At 52.6% G+C, this 7500-nt stretch overlaps 2 non-coding genes and 1 pseudogene across 2 annotated transcripts; all 3 read right to left on the bottom strand.

The window, feature by feature from the left end:
- Positions 1-1650, bottom strand: part of LOC137929262 (large subunit ribosomal RNA) — a 4896-nt pseudogene extending 3246 nt beyond the window's left edge.
- A 1174-nt stretch (positions 1651-2824) lies between these two features.
- Positions 2825-2981, bottom strand: LOC137929267 (5.8S ribosomal RNA). The gene has a single exon (XR_011108815.1). It is a non-coding gene; the product is annotated as a 5.8S ribosomal RNA (ribosomal RNA).
- Positions 2982-3788: 807 nt separating this feature from the next.
- Positions 3789-5692, bottom strand: LOC137929254 (small subunit ribosomal RNA). The gene has a single exon (XR_011108806.1). It is a non-coding gene; the product is annotated as a small subunit ribosomal RNA (ribosomal RNA).
- Between the last annotated feature and the right edge of the window lie 1808 nt (positions 5693-7500).

Genomic DNA, 7500 nt, shown 5'->3' with positions numbered 1-7500 from the left:
AGGCAAAACGCTTCAGCGCCATCCATTTTCAGGGCTGGTTGCTTCGGCAGGTGAGTCGTTGCACACTCCTTAGCGGATTCCGACTTCCATGGCCACCGTCCTGCTGTCATGAGCGACCAACGCCTTTCATGGTGTCCCATGAGCGTTTTTTGGGCGCCTTAACACTACGTTTGGTTCATCCCACAGCGCCAGTTCTGCTTACCAAAATTGGCCCACTTGGCACCGTCATCAGATCTCCGGCTTCATCGTTCGAGTAAGCCGGAGCTCTCACCCATTTAAAGTTTGAGAATAGGTTGAGGTCGTTTCGGCCCCAATGCCTCTAATCATTCGCTTTACCGGATGAGACTGTTCTTCATCGACGCCAGCTATCCTGAGGGAAACTTCGGACGGAACCAGCTACTAGATGGTTCGATTAGTCTTTCGCCCCTATACCCAGTTCCGACGATCGATTTGCACGTCAGAATCGCTACGGTCCTCCATCAGGGTTTCCCCTGACTTCGACCTGACCAGGCATAGTTCACCATCTTTCGGGTCCCAGCATCTCTGCTCAGAGCGCGCCTGCATTCACGGATTGGAAACGAGACGCCTCGGGAGTGCGAGAGTGCAGATCGCAAAGGACGTACACTCCATCCTCCCTGAGCGCGCGGCTAGCGCGCGCCTTCACTTTCGTTGCGCCTTTCAGTTTATACAAATACTCAATGACTCGCACACATGCTAGACTCCTTGGTCCGTGTTTCAAGACGGGTCCTGCGAGTGCCCGAAACTGAATCATCGCAGACAGAGACGCGCACGGTCCGAGACAGCACGGCTGCGACGACAGACGCGCCGCAACGAGGTCCGCGCTCGGGCAGGACCTCGTGTACGACGTTATCTTGCGTCGGGCCGGACGCGCCTTTAGAGAGCGCGTGCGCGATTCTTATCATTATACCGTCCGGCGGCCGATCGGCTACCGCGAAACGGTCCAACGTCCTGACTCCGCTCGCGCGAAGTGAACGCTGGGCTGCCCGTCGGCGGCGCTTAGATCGACACCCGAACGGGTCGCGATGCATTACTGAGAGAGAAGTGCACGCCCTCCGCGGACGTCGACGCGCACCGGCCCGTGCGACGCGATACAGCGCCCGATTAAAGGCGGACCGGACGTCGCATCAGAGCGCGGGCGCGTACGCCGCGGAATGACGATGAATCTCTCCGTTCGTTCATTCGAGTTTCGCAGGTTTACCCCTGAACGGTTTCACGTACTCTTGAACTCTCTCTTCAAAGTTCTTTTCAACTTTCCCTCACGGTACTTGTTCGCTATCGGTCTCGCGGTTATATTTAGCCTTAGATGGAGTTTACCACCCACTTAGGGCTGCACTCTCAAGCAACCCGACTCTTAGGAGAGTCCCTCTCGCCGCCGCCCTCCGTCGCTACGGGCCTGGCACCCTCTGCGGGAAAACGGCCCCGTTCAAGACGAACTTGGACAGGAGTATCGACGACGAGAAAGCGGAACCTCCCGAACACCACATCTCCCGCGCTCGAGACGATCGCGGGATTCAGTGCTGGGCTCTTTCCTGTTCGCTCGCCGCTACTAGGGAAATCCTTGTTAGTTTCTTTTCCTCCGCTTACTAATATGCTTAAATTCGGCGGGTGATCCTCCCTGATCTGAGGCCAACGATAAAAATTCGAGGCAGACGCGATATCCGTACGCGACGTCCCTTATTATATTTTTGACGACGACGAACCGACGGACCGCGCGCGCAAGCAAGCAAGCGCGCACGGCGGCCGGTCGTCGTCGCGGGACGCCCTTCGGACGTCGAGTCCGCCTACCGTACACCACCCCCACCGTCGCGATCATCGCGCGTCGCAGAGCGAGTGCGCGTGCGCGAGGCGCGCGCGTCGCGAGTCCTTAGAGGTCTCTAGACGCGCGCACGCACAACGCAACGCTGCACACACAACACGCGTTGCGCGATGAACGACGACGATGACGATGATGATGATTATGATGATACGAGCGTAAACGAAAATCTCGACACGCATACGCGAGCGCGAGTACTTTTCGTTAGCGATCGATCGTCCGGCCCTTTCGGTATCGGTCCGTATCGATACGATAATATAACGTTCGCACTGGAACGACGACGCGTATCACCGACATAATACGGATGCGTAGCGACGACGAGCGGTGAACTCTCTCGCATCGGGCTAGGCGCGCGCGCACATGAACATCACGTAATGTTTACTTACATATGTTTGTGTGTGCGTTACGCTTGCCGCGCAAGAAAACATTCACCGCCTGCCGGTCGCATCCGTCGGAGACGCGTCGTCTGTGCTTCCGATATATTTTATTATATCGTATACACGAACCGATGAGCTCGGACGAAGACCGCACTACGAAGACTCGCGTCTTAGCGATGCGTGTAATCTTTTCACACTCGTTTCATATTCAATACAATTCGATATATTTAAACGGACCGTAAACGCGCTCCGCGCGTACGCGGACGTGAGGGGTGCAGCACCCCGCCGTCCGTCGTCCGTCGCGAAGAACGTTCAACGGAAACCGTCAATTGTTCGAAAGAGCGCGCGCCCGCTCGCCCGCGCGCGGTAGTGCGGCAGCGGCAGCGCGACGACAGCGACGGCGGATAGTGAGAGAGAGAGAGTGAGAGCCGCGGCGGCGCGGACGAGAGACTCTTATTAGAGATCGTCCCATCGCACCGTCCGCGAGCTCGTTCATCACCCCCCACCAACCCGCCGCCGCCGCGTCGCGCGTCACCGCCGCGCGCATCGACCGGCGCGAGCGCACGTAGCGCGCGTTCTACACCGAACAGTGTGGTTTTTATATTTTAACAGCCGGCCCTCAGACAGGAGTGGTCCTGGATATTTCTCCACGGACCGCAATGTGCGTTCGAAATGTCGATGTTCAAATGTGTCCTGCAGTTCACACTATGACGCGCAGTTAACTGCGTTCTTCATCGACCCGCGAGCCAAGTGATCCACCGTCCAGGGTAATGGTTTTTTCTTAATGTTGTTATTACTTACGGTAGCGGCCTACGGCTCTCGCCGTCGGCCACTTGATTGTCCGTTTTTATGTATTAACGTCGAAAGTTGGTCGAATTCATGTGCGCCGAGGCGTTCATAAAGAAACGGCACCGAAAAAGCTTAACGCCCCGACGCGAATCCTTTAGAATGATGAACGACGACGACCCGCGCACCCCCCAACGAGCTGGCGTGACGCACGACATTGTCATCTTTCTAACCGCTTAAATTTCGTTTTGTATAGCGCCAACCGACAATAAAGGGCCTGAGCTAGGCAGTGGGGATTTTCACCGCTTCGAACGCTCCGTTTGGTATGCCCCGGTCGGCGCTCGTCTCTCGGCGTTTTTCCGCCACCCGGCCGCTTCGACGGCGGCGGAGGCAGCGGCGGCGGTAGCACTTTCGACGAATGCCACCACCGCCACCGGCCACCGCCACGGCGCCGTCGCCGCTGCGCCGTTAGGCGTAATAGACGCTAGAGACAATTATTTCACATTTTATTTTTTATACATATATACAAACACGCACACACACACGCACGCACACGCGCGCGCGCTCGTCCGCATTAGATACGAACAGCAGCGCGCGCGTACGTACATATATATGTATATATGTCGTATATATATATATCATTATGGATGTATTACATATATATATGTGTAAACACGGTATGTACGAAGTCGTCGTCGTCGTCGTCGTCGTCGTCGCAACAGCAACAACAGCAACAGCGGCGCAACAACGTTCGTGAACATATCACGCGTCTCGCACACATACACACACGTTAATGATCCTTCCGCAGGTTCCCCTACGGAAACCTTGTTACGACTTTTACTTCCTCTAAATGATCAAGTTTGGTCAACTTCCCAGCAACGCCGACGGCCGTGAAGCCACCGCGTGTCGGTCCGAAGACCTCACTAAATCATTCAATCGGTAGTAGCGACGGGCGGTGTGTACAAAGGGCAGGGACGTAATCAACGCGAGCTTATGACTCGCGCTTACTAGGAATTCCTCGTTTATGGGGGATAATTGCAAACCCCAATCCCCAGCACGAAGGAGTTTCAACGGGTTGCCCGGGCCTCTAGGCCAGGGAGAACATGCTGATTCCTTCAGTGTAGCGCGCGTGCGGCCCAGGACATCTAAGGGCATCACAGACCTGTTATTGCTCAATCTCGTGCGGCTCGAAGCCGCCGGTCCCTCTAAGAAGAATTTTAATACGTCGCCAGTGAGTTGCGCCACCGGAGCGGCGCACACCTAAATGACGACGCCTATTTAGCAGGCTAGAGTCTCGTTCGTTACCGGAATTAACCAGACAAATCGCTCCACCAACTAAGAACGGCCATGCACCACCACCCACCGAATCAAGAAAGAGCTGTTAATCTGTCAATCCTTCCGGTGTCCGGGCCTGGTGAGATTTCCCGTGTTGAGTCAAATTAAGCCGCAGGCTCCACTCCTGGTGGTGCCCTTCCGTCAATTCCTTTAAGTTTCAGCTTTGCAACCATACTCCCCCCGGAGTCCAAAATCTTTGGTTTCCCGGAAGCTGCCCGCCGAGCCATCGTAGTAACGTCGGCGGATCGCTAGATGACATATTTACGGTTAGAACTAGGGCGGTATCTAATCGCCTTCGAACCTCTAACTTTCGTTCTTGATTGATGAAAACACCTTTGGCAAATGCTTTCGCTGATGTTCGTCTTGCGACGATCCAAGAATTTCACCTCTAACGTCGCAATACGAATGCCCCCAGTTATCCCTATTAATCATTACCTCGGAGTTCTGAAAACCAACAAAATAGAACCGAGATCATATTCTATTATTCCATGCACGAAATATTCAAGCAGCATTTTGAGCCCGCTTTGAGCACTCTAATTTGTTCAAAGTAAAATTGTCGGCCCATCTCGACACTCACCGAAGAGCACCGCGATAGGATTTTGATATTGAACCGCCGTTTTACCGACGGCTCACCGACGATATGCTCCGCAGACGTGTCAGTATCACCGCGGATGCGGTGCACCGACAGCGCGGCGCACAAATGCAACTACGAGCTTTTTAACCGCAACAATTTTAGTATACGCTATTGGAGCTGGAGTTACCGCGGCTGCTGGCACCAGACTTGCCCTCCAATTGTTCCTCGTTAAAATATTTAAAGTGTACTCATTCCGATTACGAGGCCTCGTAAGAGTCCCGTATCGTTATTTTTCGTCACTACCTCCCCGTGCCGGGAGTGGGTAATTTGCGCGCCTGCTGCCTTCCTTGGATGTGGTAGCCGTTTCTCAGGCTCCCTCTCCGGAATCGAACCCTGATTCCCCGTTACCCGTGACAACCATGGTAGTCGCAGAAACTACCATCGAAAGTTGATAAGGCAGACATTTGAAAGATGCGTCGCCGGTGCTGGACCATGCGATCGGCAAAAGTTATCCAGATTCATCAAAATTAACGACTTCGGACGCGAGGCCCTCCGTCGATTGGTTTTGATCTAATAAAAGCACTCATCCCATCACTGGTCAGAGTTCTGATTGCATGTATTAGCTCTAGAATTACCACAGTTATCCAAGTAACCGAGGTAAGATCTAAGGAACCAAAACTGATATATTGAGCCATTCGCGGTATCGCCTTAATACGGCTTGCACTGAGACATGCATGGCTTAATCTTTGAGACAAGCATATAACTACTGGCAGGATCAACCAGGGAGCTAGCTAGAGCTAACACACACCAACACCGCACATACGAGAGATATGAGGGTGATGATGATATGATAGACGTGTGACAAGCGACGCGTCGGACGTTCGAAACGCCGTGACGCGCCGGTGCCTAGGTAGCTTTTTGCGTGCGTGCGTGCGTGCGTATTTATTACAATACACACACAACACCACACCGCAACAACAAAATGAATTCGTTTTTCTATCTGTTCACGGAGGAAAATGTATATCTCAACACTCGCCTCGCGTTCGTCCAGATTTACTTTGGACGCGGCATCGCGTCCGATTCATCGGAACGTTCTTTGACGAGACACATACAAATCTTCACTTTTATAAAATATCGTTTCGCAAAACGAACAATGACCGATTTCCAGCCCGGTTTTAGAGAGATCCGAAATCCTTGATTTATATATCATGATCGACCGTCGCGCGACTAGCGCGCGACGAGCTCGTTGATGCGATGCGTTAAGGGCCGCCCCGAAGTCGACTCGGGAGCCCAACGCCGTTCGCGTTAATTAAACGAGACGTTCTCTTACGCCTTCCGCTCTTACATAACGGAGACGTCGTCCGACACAGTTTACGGTGTGTTGTTGTGGGGAGATGATCCCCTTTTTCTTCCCTCCTCCGCCGCCGCTGTGTCGTTCGTGCGTTTGTCGGTTATAGAAGTTTCAGTTTCGGGCGTTCTCGTTGGTGGCGCGCGTTGTTTGTGTATCGGTGTTATTAGTTTTGTTCGATTCGCGCGCGTTTTCTAAGAATAATTTTTAATTTTTTTTTTTTTTATTTAAAAAAAAAAAAAAAAAACTAAATCTAAAAAAAACGCAATCTCCGCAAACAAACTAACACCACCACACCACACACACCCCACCAACCAAAAAAACACACTCCACACTCCACAACCACCAACAAACAAAACAAAACAGAAGAGCATCGGAGAGAACTCTATTCGGCCGACCGGCGCGTCTCGCGCCAGTCCCATGTATATGCGGGAACGACTGTATGCGTCTCCGCGTAGCGCGATAGAGCGTTCGCGTATCGATTGCATACCACCGATCTACATATCTATATCTGACCCTGATCTCGATGTCATCGTCGTCGTCATCATCATCATCATCATCATCATCATCATCATCATCATCATCATCATCGTTCGACCCGATCGCGGATTGCGCGTAGCCAGCCGCCGATGCGTTCGCGTATCGATTTCTGAAAACGACAGAGTCCGGTCCCGTTCGCGTATCGATGCATAAATTTCGTGCTGATGACGATCGCACTCTTTCATACGCGATGTCGACTGAGACAAAGAAAGGTGTCGTCGTCGTCGTCGTCGTCGTCGTCGTCGTCGTCGTCGTCGAGACGGTAGCGGTCCGTAATAAAGATCGTGCGGCCCGGCCTCGGGGTGCGGATAGTCACTCGGGCGTTCGCGTATCGATTTCGGAAAACGACAGAGTCCGGTCCCGTTCGTGTATCGATTTTCTAACGTGATATCGTCCTGATTCCGTGTGTTAAAATTACGATTAATGTCGATGCTAAAACTTTACTATCTTCAATATCGTCATCGTCATCATCGTCATCATCGTCATCATCGTCATCATCGTCATCATCATCATCACGTTGGGCACAAGCAGTGGAACGTTTAAACGCATCGTCGTCGGTCCATTCGCGGTCAAATTATTTATATCCAGTATTAAAATTATTGTATTGATTGATTGTGTGTTTCGTTACGGACGTGCCGCGCCTCGCGACTATTGTTATCGATCGCCGTTACCGAGCTCGTCATGATATTTATGCGTGCGGCGCATC

The sequence above is a fragment of the Battus philenor genome, unplaced genomic scaffold (genome assembly GCF_028537555.1).
Source record: "Battus philenor isolate CCGP_79_NKW_IND1 unplaced genomic scaffold, ilBatPhil1.0.hap1 SCAF_48, whole genome shotgun sequence".
Taxonomy (NCBI): Eukaryota; Metazoa; Arthropoda; class Insecta; order Lepidoptera; family Papilionidae; genus Battus; species Battus philenor.
The sequence above is the reverse complement of the archived record's forward strand: the minus strand, read 5'-3'. Positions and strand labels throughout refer to the sequence as shown.